Here is a 23,104-nt window from a genome sequence, read left to right as displayed (position 1 = left end):
GAATAAGCTAACAAATAGGAATTGTTGCAAACAGAGCAGGTATCTCATCTCTGCATTGTTCAGTTTGATTTCTCTTGTGTATCTACTGCAGGGTAGGTTTTCAGTTACTACAGAGTGATAAATATTGATTAATGTACACATTTCCTATAAACATACACATGTAAGTACATATATATGTATATTAAAGGTCATATCATAAATAGATATAAAAGAAACCTGTTGGAGTACATGTCAGCTTCTTATATTACCAAAGTTAAGTGGAAAAGGTTAAATGTTCTCTGCACCTGATTATCTGTTGTTAAAAATGAAAAAGATTTAATTACTCAGGGTTTTATATTCATGTTTAATAGACAATCTTTCACCTGAGTACAGTTTTACACTCAGGTCAGAGCTCTGTCTCAGTTTGCATTGCTTCTGCTGGTAGACTTAGTTGATCAAGAAGATTTTTTGGATAAAACCCTCTGGTTTCCTCCCAAATAATGCTTTCTTTTGGTAGTTTTGTTTTCTTTTTCTTAGTTATTTTTTGGCCCCCAGAGTTCCAGCCCCCTCCCTGTCCCCTTTTACTTCTTTTTTTACTTCTTCCCTGCCTACTTGTGCTCCTCCAGAAAACTTCTCTGTGCCAGGTCTTGGCACAGCCCGTGTCTCTGCAGAGCTTCTCAGGGAGTTTTGTTTTCCAGCTTCTGAGCAATGATCAAAGCTGTCAGTTCTATTTCATCCATGTGCAATTTCTTCCTTACTCTCACAATTCTTTTATCTTTGTTTCAGCTACCAGCAGCTCCAAAAGTCAGATTCCCTCTATGAATATGCATAAAAGTTGTGTTTGGCTGCTCCCTTCTAGCAGGATTGTTCTCCATCCACCTTTCAAGCCCTGCAGAAGTTGGGAAGTCAGGGGGGGTTTGAAGTTGTTCTGTCCAGAGGCTGAGGGGTCCTGCATCCCTCTGCAGTACAGGGATGTCTGTGGCTGGCTCAAGAGTTTTCTTTACCTTCTTCCATTCTTGAAACTGCTCCTCAGGGATTGCCTCCCCTCAGTGCCTCCACAGCAGCTTGGAGTCAGGGAATTCCTCAAGTTTTGTGTCTTTGTGCTTTCTCTTTATCTCTGCTTTGGTTGTAAAGTTATGCTTTTTAATCTTGTTTAGCTATCTGGGTCTTTTAAAACCATTTTCATGTCATTCTCTCCACCACACAGAAAAAGTCCAGTTTTAGTATTTCTCAATTAGATAATTTTTGGCTGGTTTTTGAATTCTACTGAAATGGAGGTTTAATTAGTTGGATACAGTGCCAAAATTTATGTGATTTTTCAGCAACTTGTTTTTATTTATAAAATAAGAAGTTGTAACTTCAATCAATTTGATTCCATAATATTGAAAGCTAATCAGCTCTGTTGTGTGTTGAGTGTGCATGGAAAGAATTTCATTGCTTGATGTTTTGTCTGCAACTGTAAAGCCAGAGGCCAAATATTTGAAAAAAAAAAGCTTTCTAAAACCAGGTTACTTCATTAACTCACAGCTAGTGTGCAGGGCTTTGATTAGAGTTAAACCTCACAGGATGCTGTGGGTTGCAAGGGACCTTTAGGGTCTTGTTCCACCCCTGCCATGGCAGGGACACCTCCCACTGTCCCAGGTTCCTGCCCAGCCTGGCCTTGGGCACTGCCAGGGATGCAGGGGCAGCCCCAGCTGCTCTGGGCACCTGTGCCAGGGCCTGCCCACCCTGCCGGGGAACAATTCCTAATTCCCAATATCCCATCCAGCCCTGCCCTCTGGCACTGGGAGCCATTCCCTGTGTCCTGTCACACCATGCCCTTGTGTGGGAGAGCCTCTCCAGCTCTCTGCAGGCACTGGGAAGCTGCTTTAGGTTCTCCCCACAGCTCTGTGATAATTTGGAAGTTGTGGTTGTGCCAGAGCCATGCCTGGGTGTGTGACCATCCCCACGTGGGGGTTGGAATGCCTGGCTCAGAAGGGGAAGGGCAGTGAGGGCTTGCTTAGGCTGGCTCAGTGACACACTGTGTGCTGAACCTATGGATAAAAATTCCAATTCCTTCCCATTAATGCCCTGTCCGTTGTCATTACAGGACGCCTTGAGCTTGCTCACATAGTGCGTTGAGGTTTGGTGAGTGACGCTTCTTTTCTCAGAATATTGCTCCCATCCTTGCCTGCTGAATGCAATCCACGAGCTGGGGGTGTCAGTCTGGAGAAAAGGAAAAAAAAAAAGTGTCTGAGCAGCAACATTTGTCTCCTTGATGTTTAAAAAAAGGCACTCGGGGTAGTGGCTCTCGGTTCAGTTCTCACTTTTATCCTGCACTTAAACTTCTGATTAAGGTCATGCAGGACACCTTGTCATCTTTGCACCACTTAGCTTGACTTTTATCTGATGCTGAAGAACTCGCTAAGTTGTCTTTGAAGAATAATGTTCTGGGGAAAATGGATCTAAATGGATATATTGGGTAAAATAAATTCACCTGCAGGCCTGTGAAAAAGCACTGTAAATCTTGCCATGACCCTGTTCACTAAGGAGGTTTGTTGATAGCATTATATTAAATCAGGAGCAGCAGAGGAAGCTATAGAGATATTCAGCAGTAACTGGAGAGGGAGAATTGCACGGCTTGTGGGATTACAGAATATGGAATTTTGTACTTCCAGGTCATTACTTTGAATTCAAATACACTCCTGGTAGTAATAAAAATCTGTTACCAGATGACAGCTCTCCAGTTTCATGTATGAAAGGAGCTGAGGTTTTCTCTCTCTCCACCTGGTAATGGGCAGATGCCTGCTACAGACAGTGTCACAAGTGACACCATCAGCTGCTTCTATTGACACCTCAGGGGTGGGCAGCAGATAAATATCTCATTGCACAGTCACCTCTTTGACCTTAGATTAGATTCTTCTCTGGTGTTCAGCAGGGAGCTGTGTGCAGGGAAAAGTTTCAGGGATAATAGATCTTCCTCCTTTATATAGCATTGTTGAACAATGAACAGGAGGTAAAAATTGAGGGCAATTTGCAAATTATTGCTCATAATTTAAAGACTGTGTTATTCCTTATTTCATGTGGCACCAAACAGGGTTTCAACAAGGGAGGCATCTGAAAGGAGGTGTAATTAATAAGTATTTTGGCATAGGCTAGCATTACTCTTTCTCCCTTATTCTCTGGGGCTTACCATTGTTGACACCACTGAATAAGAAAGCTAATTTATTCTGGATGTGTAGGTGTTACAGAGTATAGCTGCTTTTGAAGGGAAGATGTGGTGTATTTAACATGTCTGATTTAAAGACAGTCGTCCTTTGGTGCTTGCAGAAGAAAATTCTGTGACAAGTCCCTGTGACTGCTGTGTGACTCACAAAGTGGCAAGTCCTACAGGAGCTCCCAAAAGTGGCTTTTCTCTCCTGAAACCAAATCATGTCTCTCATGCCTTCCCTGGGGTTTGTTTTGCTCTCAGTGTGAGGAGTTTGATGTGAAGCTCTTGTTTAGCACAGGAATAAATGCAAAAAGCAGCCACCTGATGATTGCTGAGGTAGAGGCTACTGAGAGAATCCTCATCTGTCTTGAGACACCTGTGATTGCTGATAACCCAGCTACCATGGGAAAGGACAATGGGATTTACACAAGATCCTGTGCACATGGGGGTGTGTCACAGACATATCTTCTGAAAAGTGCTTTTGCCAGGATCTTTTCTCCTGAGAAGCTGGGAAGCTTCAGCTTCTCCATGTTTTGCTGCTTTGGAACGTGATTTGGAGAATTGTTTGCCCAGCATGTGAAATTGTTTTTACTTATGACCAATGACAGCCTCACCTGTGTCGAGGCTGTGAGCAGTCACAAGATTTTATCATTTATTCCATTCTTTTCCTTGCCAGCCTTCCAATGAAATCCTTTCTTCTATTCTTTAGTGTAGTCTTAATATATCATTTTCTTTTAATATAATGCATATCATAATATAATAAATCAGCCTTCTGAAACATGGAGTCAAGGTTCTCATCTCTTCCCTCATCCTGGGACCCTCAAACACCTCCACAGGGATGTGTAGGCAGAGGAGGAGGAGCAGGAGCAGCTCCTGGTGGTGACAGGAGGGCTGCAGGTACAGACATGGCTGTGCCAGCCCATGGGGCAGCACCTGCACCCAGATCTTGGCCTGCTTGGAGGTGCTCTCCAGCCCCCTGCCCATGGCTCACCTTCAAGCAAAGAGAGGGCAGGTGTCCTTTCAGGCCCAACAAACTGCTCTTAGTGGTTGGAAATAATTCAGATACTCTTGGTAAAGTGACAGATTGCACTGGGTACGTACCCTGCCTTTTGCTGGAGGCATTGCCAGTACAGGGGATTTGAGGATGTAAGAGAAGCCTATAGAAAGTCCCCTGCAATTATCAAGAGAAACAGTATTATTTTCCTTTGCTCATGATGTTCACCTTAAATTGAAGTGTATTATACTTTTTTCTGGATCAGATCTTAAACAGGCTTCAGAGAAGTAACTTTACTTTTGCCACTTTCACAGTATAACCTTTTATATGCAGCATTTTTGATAAATGTAAAAATTTTTAAACAATGATGAAAATTAATTTATAAGCTCAATATAGGTTGTTAATTCCCCTGACGGCACTAAGGTTAGGCAAAATGTTCAGTACTATGTGGTTTTTTGTTTTTTGTTTGGAGTTTTTGGTATTATTATGAGAAGATTTAAAGAGCAATGCTGATAGATTTTTTAGCATTGGAACCAACGGGAGCCAATAAAATCAGACTTGGCATGGAACAGCAATCTTAATGCTGATGGACATGGCAAACATGCCCAGCTCCACTTGGGGACAGTGGACACAGATGGCAGAAGGGATTTTACCATGTGCTGTATGTCTTATTAATTGCTGTGCCCATTACTGGGAACTCCAGAGCCTTCCCCTTTGTTCCACTGCTGTGGGCAGTTTGTCTGGTGTATGTTTGCTGCAAACTATCACATTTCTCTCTTTATTTTGTGGATATTGTGGCTTCTCTTTGCTCTCTTTCTCTCTCTCCCCTTTCTCTCTCTCCCCTTTCTCTCTCTCCCCTTTCTCTCTCTCCCCTTTCTCTCTCTCCCCTTTCTCTCTCTCCCCTTTCTCTCTCTCCCCTTTCTCTCTCTCCCCCTGGACTTGTGCAAGGGACTTGTTTTGGGCAAGAAGATCAAATCCCACCCATTTCAGAGGTGGTTTAGCATTCTAAGCAGGCAATATTTGGAGTGACATTCTAAAAACGGGTGAAGTGCATGTGAGATTCCTTAGCAACGTTTGTACCCATGGAATATGGGCAATTTTACCTTTCAGTCCACTCTTTCAGGTTTGTAAAGATGTGGATGACCGGAGATTGTGTGTGATGTGATTCCTTGGGGTGAGCTGCTGCAAAAGCATCAAAATCATTGTGTGGAAAAGCAGATGGACAGAACTCACTGAAATCCCCAAACTGTAAATCTGGAGGGACTCTGCCCCTGCTGCTGCCTGGTGTGAGCCAGACAAAGAAAGCCTTGAGACTGAGTGAAGCATAAAGAATTCTGGGTAAAGTGAGGATATTAAACCAAGAAATGACATGAAACAAAAAGCACAAATTTGATAAATTTTTAATGATTTTTTAAATTTGATAGCAACAAATAATGTGTTGATTGCTATTTTTTTCTGGTCTGACGGCATTATAAGCAGCCAGTGGGTAGCAGTAGGTCCCCTCTGGAGAACAGTGTGAGTTAAATGTTTCCTCACTCCTGGGCTTGTCCTAACTAGCTGTGCCCTGTTCTGGGGAAGCTGATTGAGTTGTTATTGCCACTCAACAGCATTGCCCCTTACATCTCCAACTGAACCAGAGTCAGGTTTGCTGGGGTGGCAAAAGTGACTTGTAATCAAATCCTCTCTCTGCTGGGACTTAGCTGAACAGTGATCATGGTTGGAGGCTTGAAACTTAAGTGGGCTGACTCTGGGGGCTTCCAAGCAGTCAGAGAAGTCCTGGAACTGTGACAATTAAATGAGGACATGGAATCTTTTACAAACCCATAAAACCTTGGTGAGCCATGTCCATGGCACAGAACCCCTGGCAGCCAGGCCGGCTGTGCTGGCCCCACAGCAGCTCAGAGGAGGGAGGATGTACAGCACATTTCACCTTCAGCTCACACACTGCACCTGCCCCGCTGCCTGCTCTGGCTCCTGGCTTCCACTCGTGCATCCAGCATTGGCCAAAGTCGTGTTTTTAACAATTCCAAGCATATCTGTTAAATCTATGGTGCAGCTGGAACTGCAGCTTGGAAAACGACCTTCTTACAAGGCAATTACTGTAAAATGTTGTTCCTTGCAAGCACAACATAAACACACTAATTGCTAAAAGTTTCGTTTGTATTAAATAGCTGTTCTTCAATTATTTAAGAGTTTCAATAAAAAAAAAATAGCAAAAAAACCCCCAAATATTACCAAAATAGCTTTATCTCACATCTTTGTTACCAACACTTTGCATTTCACTTTTCATGCCAGCTTTCACAACATCTGAGTGTGGTACAATTATGAATTTTTAAAAAATGCATCATAATTTTTGACACATTTCTCCCCGCACATTCTTTTCTGTTAGAGGATGGCACAGGTTTAAATCTCAACAATGATAAGATTTGGACAAGCTAATCAATAGCCCATTCTTTTTTTTGCATGCTTTTTATATTCATAGAATCACCAAGGTTGAAAAATACCTCCAAGATCACAGAGTCCAACCTGTGCCCGATGCCCACCTTTTGTTTCACAGACTTCACATTATTTGGCTGTGTGTTGGTTTGTTCCTATTTGTGTACAAAGTTCTTTTGTGTTGTTTAGTATATTTTTAAAGAATCCTTGAGGCTGAAGTAGTTGTAAACCAGAGTTAGAACTATTCTTTTCCTCATTTACAAATTGGCCAGAAGGTATGTGGTGGTTAGCTAAATCCTGACTTGGATTATTCCATTTTATACAGGCTTTTATTGCAACAGCAATACACATTTTGTTCTTTAATCCCTGGAGAATTGTATGTGTTGTACCAGGTTATAAGGTTTAAATTCCCAGGACTTAAAGTAATGTGATGAATATTAAGGTAATAAATTACAGGCAACCAGGATATTCATAAATTGAGGGGTAGGGGGAGAAGTTAATTCAGAAAAGCAGTTGAGTTTTGCAAAAACATGGTTTTTGTCAGATACTCCAGGAGAGTCTGCTATGGAAACTGGTCTAGCTGTGGTCAAATCAGGGTTTGAATCATGTCCTACTGAGATTAGAAGAAAAAAAAATTGATATCTGTTTTGTTACTGCTTATTATTTTCATTTGGAGTAATTTCAGAGAAAATATTAATTTCTTACCAAATGTTATTCCAGAGGTGCAGAAAGACTAAGTTGTTTCTTCAGCCACAGAGAGCAGATTTGAATTCCTGGCCTTAACAGGTGCTTCAGAAGATTCCCATATCTCAAGTATGTTTCTCAATCTATTTTGAATGTAAATCTACAGTTGCTCTCTGTAGAGAGGGATCTTCTGCACATGCTGACGTGAGCTGGGGCTGTTTCACTGAAAATGAAATACAGGAGAATTCTATTTCTCATAGAGGATATTACCACAGCAGAAGTCGAACTGAAATATGTGAGATATTTATAAGATGTCTTCAATCCACCCGTGCTTGTTTAAGGATGATTTGATGAAACAAGGTAAACCCTTCCATTCCTCATTTTCATCTCTCGCCTTTTGATAATTTATTGATCCACAAAGCATTTAAAGATTCATATTTGCATTTATTTCAGTTTTAAAATCAGAAGAGTAGCATTAGAGGAGTTCAGGTTGTGAGTATCAGGGTTATAAACAGGCAGTGGTTTCATTTTAGCACCTTCACATGTGGCCTCTCTATGTACATTCTGGCAAGAGAAAATCAAACCCAACATGCAAGAGACAAAATTTAACTCCAGTTCTGGGCTGTTTATTTGATGTATCACAGGGCTTTTGAGGCTGTACCAGCAAGTGTGGGAAAGGCATCAGTTCTGCAAGTTTCAAAAGTAATCCCATCTTGATAAGGAGTTTCTTTTTCCTGCAAATGGAGCTGTTATTTCAGTGATTCCTTTTTTCTATAGTGCTGTCTGAGGGCTTTAGAAATTCTCACTTGCCTCTCAAAGACTTATTTTGCTTGGCCCCCAGTGCAGCACGTTATTATTTTCTGAATGATATAGATAGAATTCTGTCAAAGCTCTTCATTGTCTCAATTTGAGAGCTGGTGGATTTGCTGGGCCAGGGAACTTCTCTCACCTGGCAGTGGGTGGGTGTGACAGGGTCCAAGAAATCAGTAATAACTGCACAGTGGGGTTGGATTGAAGGACATCTAATACTGCTTACAATGGGTCATCAGCTCTTGGGAAATCAGTACCAGTGGGACTAATAGAAATCAGAATACCTGAGCAGAGCTTCTCCTCCAGCCCAACACACTTGCAAGGGTTAAATTCACCATGGTGGCACTGGGTCAGGCAGTGGAGGGACGTGGTTGATGGCACAGGGCATACAGGAAAGCCAAAGCAATGGAACAGCCATCTCCATCAGGGCAAATTTCCTGTTTGCTTATGGACAGAGATGATTTGTTTGATTAATAATTACTCAGGGACACAGCTGAGGTGCTGCACACACAGGAGACCTCACAGTGAAGTAATAAGAAAAAGGCATTTTAGAAGAGAGCTGTTTTGGGTACAGGGAAGTGACAATGATTGCCTGCTTACAAATATGAATAAATACTGGCAAACCTTTGAGCCACGAGTGAATGTGATTTACATGCTCCATGTTTCCCAGTAAGCTTCTGATTGCTGGTACTTTTACTGCTTGTCAAAATGTAAATGTTGTTCTTTTAAATGATGGCAGTTTGAAATCCTAAATCAATTGTGAGTTAGGGTGTTGCTTTGGATTTGGTTTATTATTTGGTTTGTTTGTTTTTTCGAAGGTATCATTTATATGATGACAGAAAGAGTACAGAGAGAGTAGCAAACTAGCAGATTTGACTTAAATTGAAATTGAACATAGAGAAATCAGACACAGATTAGGGGCTCTTTTTAGGTTAATCAAGAAGAGAACTTAATTTTGTAATTGTGCTCATGACGTGGGCTTGCAGTTTCACTGTGTTCCTCGATATAGGGGGTAGCCATGAGAATTACGTGGATGTTTGAGCTCAGTGTGCCCGTTGTCCAGGTGGGATCACAGAGCATTTGTTCCTCTCCTTCAGCACTTTCCAAACCAATCCACAGGAATGTTACACAGAGTGGAAGAGATGCATTCAGGTGGGCTTTGCCTTTCTTTCAAGGCAAGAGGGAGGAGGAGGGTGCTCCTCATGTTTTGAGATTGGCTGATAACACACCCAGAAGAGAATGAACAGCATTCCCTCGGTCAGCAGGGACCATGCTGAGCATTAATGCTCTCTATGATCTCTAATCCATACTCCTGTTGTTTCTTGACCATTCAGACCTGTAGAGTAATTCCTAAAGGATCCTTGGGTGTTTCATGGCAGAGAGCTGTGCCAGTGCTGACAGAAAGGTTTTTCTTTCTCTTTGTGATGCCAGTTTTCCAGCTGCATTTTCTACAGGGGAGCATACTCTTATATCTCCAAAGCATTTTTTATTTAAAGACATTTATGGGGTTCTAGAGTAGTTCCTATGATACAGCAGTGCTGGTTGAGGGAAAGCTCCTCCTGGGAAGGTGCTTTGCTGAAACTGGGGTGCTGTGTTCTCATTATTAACTCAAGAGGCATCAGTGCAAATAAACTTAAGCCTTCACAACATTTGAAAGTATTTATAGTGGGCAGAACAGGAAAAAAAAAGTAAAAAAGGGAAATAAATAGAGAAACCTTCTTATTTGCTCATTCTGAGGCTGGAATGTTATTAAATCACTGAGCCAATTTCACTGCAGTTGGGATAAAGAACCTCAAGAGTTCCCTGAACTTTTCCTCAGTGCTTGGAGCCAGTAGGTTTGGGATTAATGGCCCAAATGTGTTTCCAGTACAAAGGATCAAACTGTTTCTTCCTTTGCTCATTGACTAAAACAAACAAACAAAAAATGCCTCATAACTGAAGATTTTCAGTTTCAAAACTGAGTTTTTGAAACAACAGTGGAATTTGTGACCCTCAGTGGCCTAAAGGAGTGTTCTCTACCCTTTGCTTTTAGAAAGCATTATCTGGTTTTGAAAATCAGTTGAGAAATACACTGACTGAATTTATCTCCTAAATTCACTTCTGGCCTTAGCAATTAGAATTTAATATGACAAGAATGTATTTACATGCATGCCTTCACACACAGAATGAAAACATCTCCATAAGTTAAGAGTCCTGGTAAATCCCATGGTGACCTGACAGAATGGAGGAGGAAAAGACATTTTTAAAACAGTTGTTTGAAAACTGAGGTTTTCAAACTGCTTTTTTTATGTAGGATACATGTTGGTATTTACAGAAGCCAATTCTTTGTTGTTGAGTGTTGAAGAAATGATGGAAAAAAATTATTTACAGTATTGTTCTTATAAACCCAGCCTTTCATGAGCTTGATATCATCCTGTGATAAATACTAAGCACAAATAATCCTGCAGCTGCAGTTCCTTATTGCCCCTCCTAATTGTGCATGGTTTGTGATATTTAAGATTAGATTTATTGTAGGCTGTGTTCACAAGGCGTCCAACCCAGCTTCCCCACCCTCTCCTGAGGTGTTTCTTTTCTGTGTATCATGTTCTTGGCTGTCAGGTTTGTGCAAAGCATTGAGTACCAAGGAGAAAAAACGTGTGTATTGAGGTGGTGTTTTTGTGAGAGCTGAAGGTGGCTGTACTGGGTAGGTCAGGCAAGAAAACCTTTCCTGATGCTTTGGCAGGTCTGTCTGGGGTTTCTGTTTGTGTTTTTGGGCACGTGCTGGCTGTGTGTTAGGGGCAGTGAGGGCTGCTGTTGTTGCCATCACGTTTCATGTGTGCAGCTTCTTTTGCAGAGATAATCAAAACTCTCCAGCTTTGGTGCAAGCTGTAAAGCTGGTGTGTTTATTACAGCGCTGGACACACGTGGGAATCGTTCCCCTGAAATGACATGTGTGCTTCTGGGAGCTTCAGGTCCCTTTTTATCCCCCCCTCAGGTACATTTCCATAGAGTTTCACAATAGGTTCATACATATTCATTTTTATGAGTTTTGTGTGACATTAGCTGCTAGTTCTTCTTTATCAGAATGAATTCCTAAGTCAAGTTGAGCTGCTCTCACAGCAATCTCTCACAGCTGCTCTCACAGCAATCTCTCCCTCTATCACCCTCTGTCCTCTCCCCCTTATCTCTGTCCTTCACTGAAGCAGTTTCTCTGAGCCTAAGTTTTGCAGTCAAGCTTCTGACCACAAACTCAACTCAAAAATGTACATTTCACCTAAATCAAAATAGATTTCTACCCTAGAAAATTTCCACTTTGCCTCAAGCTGGAGGCAATGCTTGGGCTTTGTCAGCTGCTCTGGGTGTCCCTGCCAGGCTGGGGACACCTTGGGGACACCTCATGTCCCAGGAGGGATGGAATGCTGCCCAGATGTGAGGAAACAGCAGCCCTGGCAGAGCAGGAGGGGCTGCACTGCTGGAGCAGGGTCCCTGCAGCTCCTCCGAAATTCCCTGCTGGACTCCAGCCTGGAGCTGTGCCCTCCTGACACCCCTGGCAAGGGCTCAGGCCCACCCAGAGCAGCTCCAGTGCCAGTGTGGAGATACACTGAGCTACTGAATCTGACCCCTCAGTCTGCATGGGGACATGAGCTGGGGTTCTTGCCCACAGTTTCACCACTCTCCATCCCAACAAGCGCATGTCGTGTCAAGAAATGGAGGAGGAAAGTCACTCTGTAATTCATGAGGTGTAAGTTTTAATTATTGCAGTGACCTTTCCAGCTGTCCTTGTCTTTCTGCTTATCCATTGAACTGTGCATTAGGCTCCCTGAGTGGAAAGTAAATGATTCTCAGCCCTGTGGGAGAGCAGGGATCCTGGAGAAGGTTCCAGCATTGCTGCCCTGGCCAGTGCTGAGCATGTTCCTCAGTCAGAACAGAACTTGGGGTGGGATGAACATTACAACACCTCAAACCCCATTACCCCACAGGGTTAATGTTCTAAATGGGGTTTTAGTGGCCTCACAGGGGCCTTTTGAGTTTATCCTTTCAGCTCCCAAAACAAAATTCTTCCTGTTGCCTTGAGCGAGTGTGGAATCTTGGTGCCATTATTGAGTTGGTCATTTAAATGCCTCTTTATCCCCCCTCTGCTCATCCAGCTACAAACCTGTCCATGCAGGAGGTGGATCCTCCTGTGTTCCTGCACAGGAACAAGAGCTCTGGCAGGTATTTTATCATTTAGTGCATGAGCTGGCAGAGACAGGACTCGGGAGCAGCCACGGAGCTGTGGGGGAATCACAGAGGCTGAATTTGTTTCCATTCTGTTGCAGACTGGAGGATTCCCAGGGCAGCAGCACCTGGCCAGACACAGCTTGGGGAAGGCAGGTCCCACAGAGCAGGTCCTTGCTGGTGTCCCCTGTGTCCCAGGGACACACACAGGGGTCTTTACCCTGGGCTTTGATCTTTCCCGCAGCAGGGCAGGAATCCCAAAGGAGCTGGAATGGTCTATCCAGGCCTGTGTTATCTAAACACAGATGTTCCACTTGTCAGGCACTCGAGACTAAGCAACAATTAGGATGATAGATGTGTTCTACACCCCAGCTGCAAGTCACTTGGATATGCTTAAAATCCTCCTCAGCTTTCCTCCATTTCTTTTCCTACACCTATTAAAAGTGATTATGCAAAACACCTTTTTTCCCTGCTCGTTTAGCAAATTCCTGTCTTGCATTTTCACCTCCAGTTTATCAAAAGCATGCCATGTGCAGAATGTCCCTTTATTAGATGTGTAAGGAGAAGAGCTGCCAGGGATTAGATTGGCTGCTCATCCTCTCTCTACTGGTCCAGCATAACCAACATTTGCTTCCTGAACATTAGCCAAAAATTATCTTCTCTCCAGCTGGATGGGGATGTTTCATCATCTTTAAAAACTGGAGGTGTCCATTATGTTGTTATTGTTAGGCAATTATTTCCTGTTCTCATACAAATTTACCCTCTGACCAGTTCTGGCCATGATGTATCTGGCAGAGAAGCCAGTGCAGACTAATCAAGCCTTGTGAGAGCTGCTGTTACCATAATGCAATTTGTCACCTCCTAGCCCTGCTGCCTTTGCCACTGCTCAGGAAATGCATCTGTCATCTTTATCAGGGCTTCCTACCCCTGATTACCCTGTCTGCAAAAGAAAAAAAATCCTGGGGTTCCAGTGTCTGTCCCAGAGTGGGAGAGGAGCAGGGGCTGGTTTTGTGCTCCCCTTGCACAGTGCTTGAGCTCTGCAGTTGGATCTCTGTGCCCCTGCTGCTGCCTGAGGCACAAAGAGGTGCAGGGAGAACTGAGTTGGTTTGGAGGGTCAGGCTGGTGCTTTGTTAACCAGCTAAATGCACACAAAAGATGCAGCCATTCTCCCTGGAAGTGCAGTAGGAATGTGAAATCCAAAGCTGTGCTTGGTGTCAGGTACATACAGGCAATGTGTGTGTGTTTGGGATTGCCATATGTGTGGAGATCAACAATGGGACAGTTGTGAATTCTAATAATAACTGAGGAAAGTAAAGCATGGAAGAAGGCCTTTGAACCTGTCTTTTGTTTGCAATTTACCTTAGTTGATTTAGGAGCATTGAATTGAAGTGTTAAGGATGTTGCTTTTTGCTTGTAGTTAATCCTAAAGAGTTCTGCAATAATAACCTTTTGAGGTATAATTTTAGAATAGTGCTTGTATCCTTGAAACTATAGCTTTGGAATATATATAAAGGAAACATGTTTATCTCACACCTTAACAAAACAGAGCAAAGCAGCTTGAGAAAGGAAGATGAACTCAGCTCAAGGATTTATGGTTCTGACCAAGGGAAGCTGGACATCCCTGTTATGAGATTTACAATTAAAAGGTGAACCCACATCTGGGGAGCTGGACTGCACCAGCTGGGATTCATCTTCCTTCTTTCAGAAACCAGCACCATCTGGGGATGCTCCTTTTGGGATACACCCTGAGAGAAACTAAACCACAATAGTGTAGAGAATTGTGACAAAAAATTAGAAATAGAAACCGCTGATGAGTAAAAATTGGAATAGAAACTGCTGAGAAAGCTGATGAGTGCCCCTATAAATACCTGTAAGCCTCAACTATGGGTGTGCAGTTGGAGGGAAAACTTCCCCCACTGTACCCAGCTCTGTATTGCTCATACTTCACCATATTAATTAATAAATTGATTGCTGCTTGAATATTGGCCCAGTCAAGCTTCTTATTTATAACAGAAGGGTAACGGACACAGAGTGCAACACAGGAAATTCTTTCCAGAAATTAGGAAAGCCTTGTTAACAAAGAGGTTACACAAACCCCATAGCAAGGGCCTACAGAGGCTGTGGAATCACTGGGTTTGGATGCACTTGTGAATTTTTCAAACAAGACATTTTACTTTTGCTTAGAAATAGATTATGTTTGCTTTTCCCTGTGAACATTTGTATAGATATTTAAGTAGCTGTAAAATAAGCATTTTATCTCAGCAGTAGGTTAGTCATAAATGATTTTAGAAATGAAATAGGTGTGGGGAACAGAGGCCATTTGTTTCTGTCTTTTTTTGAAGAACCTGGAATGAGCAGAGGGAGAGGTGAGACACTGAACTGGATGGGCACTGCTCGGAGCCAGCACCTCAAATCACAGGGCTCAGTTCTGACCTGGTGAACGTGGAACTCTTCTGTATTTATGGTTAATTTCAGTGCCCTGCATTAGGATTCTGTTTCTCACACAAGTGTACAAGTTTTGCTTTTACCTTGAAGTAGATTAGAAAACTCTTCCCCTCCTCCCATCCTTGTCCTGTTCCCAGCTTTGCTCCCTGATGTTACAGAGGGTATGAGCAGTGCATGGGACTGTATAGGGAAATCACCCTTGGAGAATTCAGCCCTCTTACATGATGTGTAAAAGGCATTTTGAACCCTAGAAACCTGATATTAATCTCCCACAGAGTTATGAGTTTTAAAATGCCTCTTTGTTCTAATAACTTAGTACGAAAGAAAAGACAGCAGCTGGTTTTCCCTTTTTAATATTTCAGGTACTTTTGGTTTTAGGTTTTTTTTAACTTTTTCCATTCTCTCCTGCTTTCCTCCTTTTCCATTTTGTAACACTGTTATGCAGATAAAGATTTATAACATGTAAGCTTAATAGCACTAAACATTTGTTAAATTGGTAGAGATTTGGGAGGAGGCCCAGACTAATTAACACCAATTTCTACTCTATTGTCAGTGTTTAATGGATTTTAGGACCAGATCTTTTTGGAACTAAAGTTATACTGAAGGCATGTTGAAAATAGAAAATAAAATCATGTATGGCCACCTTGACAAACCATCTGTTCCTGGAATAATGCTTGGTGTTTATAAGTAACAAGATATATCTGAAGTATAAACATTGAGTTTCCTTTTTGGAGCATTGTTTATAATGGCATAAACCCTCCTGGAATTCTCCCCAAGTGTATCCATACACCTCTAATTTCACTATTTCTCTTCCTTAATAATTGAATATTTAGTGAATAATGAGCAATTTTACTACAAGAAGTCCTGAGAGTGATTTCTATTAAAGCTTATAACTTAACTGGCTGTTTATAAAAACACAGAAGCTAGAAAAAATATGATAGAACTCTATATAAATACTTAGCAAAATATCTTTAAAGGTCCCAAATGAGGAAAGAGTAATTCCAATAAAGACAGGATGAGACTTCAGTTCAAGTGTACCAAACATGTGGTCTCCTCTGGCTATTTCAAGTTCTGTGTGAGGGCTCCTGCTCAGGAGAGCCCTGTCCTGGTGAGCAGCAGAGCAGAGGATCCCAGGCTGGCAGGGCTGCCTCCAGACACAGAAAGCCAGGTCAGATGAATCCAGTCTGGAGGGGAAATGATTCAGCCTCTCTCGGGTGATTTTCTACCAAGGCCTTTGAAAGAACAAGAGCACAAAGGAAGTTTTGTGTCATCAGAATTTTCTGCCTTTTGAGCCTTTTCATTGCTTGGCTTCCATTTCATCAACTGAGCTGATATTAGTGGAATTCTCACCTTCTTCCAAGTGTCTGCTTGACCTTTTGTTGGGTCAGGACTCCAGTGCCCTGGCATTAAAGCACGATGCCCTGTGATTTAATTCGCTGCTTCTCGACATTTCTCTCCCTTCTTCTTTGCTCTCCAGCTCGGGGGTGTCTTGGCCAGCTGTGGTGTTGTGTTCCTCTTGTCACTGCAGCGTGTTGCTGCTCGGAAATCCAGCTGGGGAGTTGCCACTGCCTGCTTTTCCCTGTTAACACAAGAAGCTCTGGTTCCAGCCCTCTGTTTGCCCTCTGCAATGTGGCAGGGGAACGGGGGCTGAAGTGCCCCGTCACTGGCTGCTAATGCAAATCCTTTGTTGTTCATCTCGCTGTAAGGAAATACAAATTTGGAATTGCTTGACAGGATTCCACTGGAATCCTTGGCATTGGGTGCCTTGTAGCTCCCACTAGTGTTTGAAATTTTGGTCTGCTGGCACATACCAGAAAAGGTTTCCTTTCAAATAAACTAAAATATCTAATGGGCTTTGATGTGAGGATTTTCTTGTTTCTTAAATTAAAGCATCAAATGCAGTCGGGTATTTGCCCAGGGTATCTTAGAGAGATGGTGGAATTCCTGTTCAGGGTTCTTTTTAAGGAAAAAAAACCCAAAAGAATAAAAATGGATGGTTGCTCTATATGCTTGATGGTGCTTCAGAAATGCTGCATTGTCCAGAACACTCCCAGGCACAACTGAGAGCTGCTCATTTTGCTTTCAGAATTAATGTTTTATTCCTGTTTGTGGAAATTTAAATGGTGGTTTCTTAGGGAAGAAAACATAATTTTTCACCCAAGCTGCTGCAAGGTATAAATACATTTAGCATGTCTTCATCTCAAATTGTGTAGTGTGAATCACATGGAAATGATTGGAACAGAAGTAATTTTGGTTGTTGGCCAGATTCTAATTTTTCACTGCCCAAGTGTTTTTCACATGTTTATTTACCTGAAGATGAGAGAGCACCAACCAATTAGCATATGGTTCTAGGAAACACAATGGATATTCCAGTTAGTAAAAAAATAATTTCAATGTGTTATTTGTCATCAAGATGCATGATATGTGACTGGCCTTTTAATGGCTTTTAGAAATGTGCTTCACATAATTTGAGGCAAGCTTTCTTATCAGTATGTCGTGCAATTAATTTAATCTTGTTTCTGTTATTTCCACAGTATTTTTCAATTCAGTGAACCTCATTACATTTGCAAGTGCATTAAATTAGAGTCTGGATAGAAGAAGAGAGATGAGTATCAGTTAATTTAATTATATTTCTAGGTTTGCCCATTTAATGATACGTCTGCCATTGTTGTTGCAGCCTTTACAGCAGTAGCACTGTGCAGGAATTAGCTCTGATTCCATGTAAAGTTTGTGTTATCTGATAACTCCTGACAACTGCTGCAGCCACATGTTCAGTAATTTATGAGTCTAATCAAAAGTCATTTCCTTTAAGCCTGAAGGCTACAGTATGCAATACTTTCACTGTGTTCACCACACCATTTTTGACTCTGCATATGTGGCAATGTTTTTGCAGAGCTTGACACCATCAATTAAAAAATACAACTTCACGTCCTTACAGTGAGTGCAGGAGCAAGGAAACATTCCCCTGGCAGGGCTCTTCCAGCCAGCTGGACACTGCAGCTGGGAATGTTCTTCTTTTTAAGGAGGAGACAAAAAAGAATCCCCCAAATTCACCATTATGCATTCCTTCATATGAAATGCTCTTAACTTCTTCTCATAAAATTATGTGCTCTTTTAGAGTAATGCCACAACCTGAATTTTCATGCTCAGCTTCTAACATGGTGCCTCTCAATGTTACTGCTTTTTGCAGTAAATAATATTTTTTTACTCCTTTTGCAACTCTGAAATTTTGTTTTTCCCCCTAAAGTTTTGTGCCACATGTTTGAAATTGCAAGGTGCATGGAGTTTGCCCTGGGATCTGGGAATCCTAAGGATGAGGCTGCTGGGACTCCCCAAAGCAGAGCTGCATCATCAATTATCTGCATCAATTGTGTAGCTTATTAAAGGCAGATCTATTAAGGCAACAGTTTTACTTTTTAGACATTTATAGATACCCAGTATGAATGTAAGAGAAAAAGAAATTCAGCTCTGAAGTACAACATGTTCCAAGTGCCAATGTTTTAAGATGGCTGTTTCTGAGATTTTTAGTAATTTAAGATTTGGAAGTAAATCTTAAATTTCTTGGCAGAAATAATCCATAAATGAGGAAGAAAAAAGATTAAATCCAAATTTTACTACACTCTGAGAACTGTTCTTCTATTCCTATATTTCGGAAGGTGAAACAATTAGGTTTACATTTATATTTATAGCAATATAATTTTATTCCATTTATATTTACTATTTGTACATGATGAGCCATCCTGTGGCTGCAATGCAGATAATGCACAGAGGTTGTGGACATGAGGTTTCTTCTTTTTCTGCAAGTGTTTGCCACTTGAACAAGGCTCTGATGCCACAAGGTCCCATGGCCTGTTCTGCTAGCCTGGCAGTCTGGAGAGTTGATGGAATGTTTTATGGTGGAATAGATGGATTAAGCTTTTCAAGATCAAGATATTTGAATATTTCTGATGCACTTAATGGGAGAAAAAAAAAAAACAAAAAAAAAAAGGCAAATTAAGTATATTTCTGAAAGTGAGACCTGTATGTGGGTGCAGAGTGGGAGAATCAGACTGGAGAAATTCAGAAGGGCTGGATTTGTGAAGCTGAAGAATTTTCCTTGCAGAAAAGTGCCATTTTTCATTGCAGAAAAGTCCCATTTTTCCTCACAGAAAAGTGCCATTTTTCCTCACAGAAAAGTGCCATTCTCCCAGCTGCTCCCTTCAGTGTGGGGTGACCTGCTGCCAGGGATTGTTCCTTCCTCTGGCTCAGTAAAGTTCTTGTAGGGCTGGTGGAACACCAGTCTGGGTGCTCACATTAGTAAGGGATCTCCCACTTCTCCTGGGGTTTTTGAACAACTCTTTTACTGCCTTCTGCCTTGCCTGATTTGCTGAATCCAATATTCCATGACACACCTTCACTTCTGTTTACACCTCTCTATTTGTTTTTTTCTCACTTTTGCTTACTTTTACTGTGAACTTTCTCTTGGCAAGGATGACTGATAGACAGGCACTAATTTATTCAGGATGATGCAGGGACATGCCATTCCACATTGGCTGGAAAAAAGGATTTGGTGAAAATCAAAAATATAACAATTACTACATAGCTTGTTTTTTTGTGAGGAGGAGTTAGTCAGGGACAAACCTCCTTCTCAGTTTATCTTGCAGGTTTCCAGTTGGGCTTTGAGGACCACATGTTTGTTTTGAGTTGCAACTCAGGATTCTGTAACAATGTCAGGTTTTAAACCTTATTATTTTTCGAAATAAGTGCAGTCTCTCTGTTCAGCTCCATTGGAAATAAGTGCTTTGAATTCCTGCCAGTACCCAGGGTCTCTGGCAGAGTCCCCTGGAAATCTGCATGGGCCAAAATGTAATGTTATGCTCCTTTATACTGGCAAAATCATCCCTTGGAGACTGCAGAGCAGGGATAACTCCAGCTGCTTGTCCAAACACAGAAATAAAGCAAGGATTTATTAGTGAGTTTTGACTGCAATTTTGTCTGATTACAAGAGCCCTCAGCTAATGCTAAGGGCAGAAAAACAGACTTGCTCTGACTCTGAATTGCAATGGGGAGAATGAAATAGGTTTAATTAATAGAGCAGTGAAATTTTTGTTTAGCTATTTAATATATGGGAGAAGAAAGCCTCTTCTTAAATGAGGATGAAGCTACTTGCTTGATCATCATCCTACATTACAACCCTTTTGTGTTCTCTACTTAACTTTTCTAGAAAATGTTTCTGGGTGGTTCTTTTGGGGATTTTTTTGTTGGTTTTTTTTGTTTGTTTGTTTGTTTGTTTTGTTGTTATTTTGGGCTTTTGGGTTTTTTTTTTTGTTTTGTTTCAAACTTGTTAATTGCCTATGACTTATTTAATGATGCTTGCTGTAATGTGAGTGATTTCTGCTCTCCTTGCTTTTGTCAGCTCACTTTGGTATTTTCCCCCCAGCTGGTATTTTTGGAGGGACTGGAATGGAAAGAGGACATCCCTTAGTATTCTGTGTTGGAAGAGTACTGTGTTTCCTTTTCTGGCAGGAAGAATTCTCCCCAATCCCTCCTTGGTCTGAGCTGCTGCTCTTGACATCTCATTATTTGACTCAGCTGTTTCTGTTTCACCTTCACCCAGCTAATTAAGTAACTCATTGAATGTATTATTCAGTATTTGATTCTGCTATCTGAGTCGGTGAGAGATGGAATTAAGAAAAAAAAAAAAAACCCAAGCAGAAAGCAACAAAGAATCCCCTTGATGGGATTAGTGGCAGGATTGTTGCTGGACACGGTGGATGGAAATGGGCTTGGCTGGACATGAATCACACTCTGCTGGGGAAGGGCTGGGATTAGTGCTGATCATTCCTTGACTACCCCAGAGTGACCTGAGAATTGTTTCAGGAGATTTCAGGAGCTGGGGGCCCTTGGCCTTTGTTTCTAGCTCTGTTTCTATGCCCGGTCCTGCAGGGCATCCCATGCTCTGTGCCCGGTCTGATAGGGGCTTTGGCTGCTGCTGGAACTCAGCCCTGCTCCTCATCTCGGCTCCACTGCCAACACAGATTACTTTCCAGGGCTTTTGGCAATTGGTAAATAATTTATTTCTTTTTCTTGGATTAGAAATGTAAACAGGAGTGCTCTGCAAATGAGCAAAATCCAGTGTTCAGCTGTCAATGATCCATTTGCATTTGCGTCCCTCTGACTTTGACTGCCTTTGTGACTCATCTTTTGTATAAAAGAGAAGTGTTATTACAATTAAATTAATTCCCTTTTTTGCTTTAGTCTATTTTTCCTTAATATTTACATTAAGCTACTGAATTAAACATGACTATAAGTAATCTTCTCATTCATGTAAAACCTACATACTTTTATCATATCAGTTCAAGCAAACCTTTTAAAATATTTCTTTTTATAAACCCAAATTAACAAAAAATTACTATCACCAGAGAAATCTAGCCTTGATTTTGGATGCAGGAGATGGAAGTGTATGAGTTCACAGACTGATTCATACACTGTATGAATCAGGCACAGCAAGGATTTGAATGTATTCCTTTAGAATCCCAGAGAAGTTTTCTGTTTTCAATTTGCAGTTCCTTGTTCTGGTGGAAGTGTCTCCCTCTGCTCCTTCCAGGGCTGGGTTGTCCTTTCAGCTTTGATCAGAAGCAGATTTTGGGCTGCCTTAACTGGCAGGAGTCCAGTGGGAGCTGAGAGCTCCCAGTGAGGTGTTTTCAAAGTGACTCTGGTGCCAGCCACCAAAAAGCCACTGGAGAAGTCCTCATCAAGCCTTCCACAAAACACCTGATACTGATCTGAGTTTCTAGAATAGTTCTTACAATGTATGCAATAGTTTGAGTGGATCAGCACAAAACAATCACTGGAAAACTCTTCTTGTTGGTTTTAAATGATCAATACTTTTTCTCCTGATGCAGCTCTGTTATATTTAAGAAGTAGGAGCTCCATTCTGCAAGGTTTCATGGCAAAACAAAAAGCAGACTGTAGCATGTTCTGGTTTTGTGTAATTAATACTGCTTTTGCATTATGTTTTGAAGATTGGGGTAGTTCCTAAAGCAAAATCCTAGAGCTTTTTGAATGTACATGCACTCTAAATTTAGGCTAATCTGAGTCAATCATTCTCTTAGTTGAGCATATACTTAATATATTTCATTTTCAAATAGGAGTACATTTTGCCTTTAGCTAAACCTGCTTTTGGTCTGAGCAGTCACATACTTTTAGGTCTTGATATTCCAAGAAAAAGGGAATCCTGTTCCTTATTCCAAGGGAAAAGGATGACTTTTGATGGGAGTGATGGCTTTGCAATAGACTCTGACCTCTTTGCCTTGCTTTTGCAGTTGCAGTTTTGTTAGCTCAGAAAGAAAGTTATTGTTCTGTGCAAGGAAAAATAAGTATTTGGCTGGGATATCTCCAGATTAGTATTCTGGCAGGTACCTTTTTATACTCATCTTCTTGCTAACGAGAAGATACCTAAATATTTTATTAAGCTACTAAAAGACTGAGAGCATTTTATGAGACGTGAACTTTAATGAGACATGAAGTAGGAAAAAATTAGACTCAGTCCTTCAGTAATTTGGAACAGTGAAAAATGTTAATGTTGTCTTATCATACTAACAAGGGCTCAGAATATACACAATTGTATCAGCAAACTGGATTTGTATTCTGTTATTTTCTTGGTTTAAACCTGTTTTGGATCTCTACTTTTTACATACTTTTCTAGAGAAAGGCTCTAGCAATATTTCTTACTGCTTTATTCCAGTGAGAAGAAGATAAAACATATAAAAACTTAACTAAGTTTGGGGGTTAATTTAATGTAAAAAACTTAACTAGAATTGTAACAAGCAGTTAGATTCCTTTTTTTAACATATGATTGTCTTAGAGCTCATGACTTTATATTTTCATGACTTTATAGTCAATGGCACTGATTTTTATGTGCTGAATTTATTTACTATTTGAATCAAAAATAATTCATGAAATGCGACTTTGTCTTTGCTGTTTAAATAAGGCCATGTATTAATTATGCTCTATAGGGTTATAAACAAGTTACTCAAATTATCTAAGCTGTGAAAGTTGATCAATGACTTCAAAACTGAAAGTTGATCAATGACTTCAAAAAGTATATACTTGACGAGTAGATGTGGCTTTAATTCATTTTCACTGGTGCAATGTATTCTTTTAGTATTGAAATGTTCTTCACCTGAACTTAAATATCAAGTGAATGATTTCTTTTAAATTCTCTAAAAAATTCTCAATTGTATTTAAAAACCTGTTTATTCCCCAGATAGTGGGAGAAATGCTTGACTTTTTTTCACATCATGTGTTTCACCCAGCCTCTTTGCTAAGGACAATTTCTTCTCGTGTATGTAAATACTTATATCCAAATACCTTTCAAGAGAGTTTTT

At 41.1% G+C, this 23,104-nt stretch overlaps 1 protein-coding gene across 32 annotated transcripts in view; it reads left to right on the top strand.

Moving 5' to 3' along the window:
- The window catches only part of RBFOX1 (RNA binding fox-1 homolog 1), a 1,203,461-nt gene that overhangs the window by 627,622 nt on the left and 552,735 nt on the right, over positions 1-23,104 (top strand). For 2 of the 32 annotated variants that reach the window (XM_071444318.1, XM_071444319.1), the window contains one exon: positions 2,069-2,106. The exons of the other annotated variants lie outside the window; for them this stretch is intronic. The gene's annotated coding sequence lies outside the window, so the exon portion shown is untranslated. The remainder of the gene's footprint in view (positions 1-2,068; positions 2,107-23,104) is intronic. 32 annotated transcript variants of the gene reach the window in all.

Source organism: Agelaius tricolor, unplaced genomic scaffold (assembly GCF_023055355.1).
Source record: "Agelaius tricolor isolate 1412-34295 unplaced genomic scaffold, bAgeTri1.0.p SCAF_19, whole genome shotgun sequence".
NCBI lineage: Eukaryota > Metazoa > Chordata > Aves > Passeriformes > Icteridae > Agelaius > Agelaius tricolor.
This window is presented reverse-complemented; position numbering and strand designations above follow the sequence as displayed.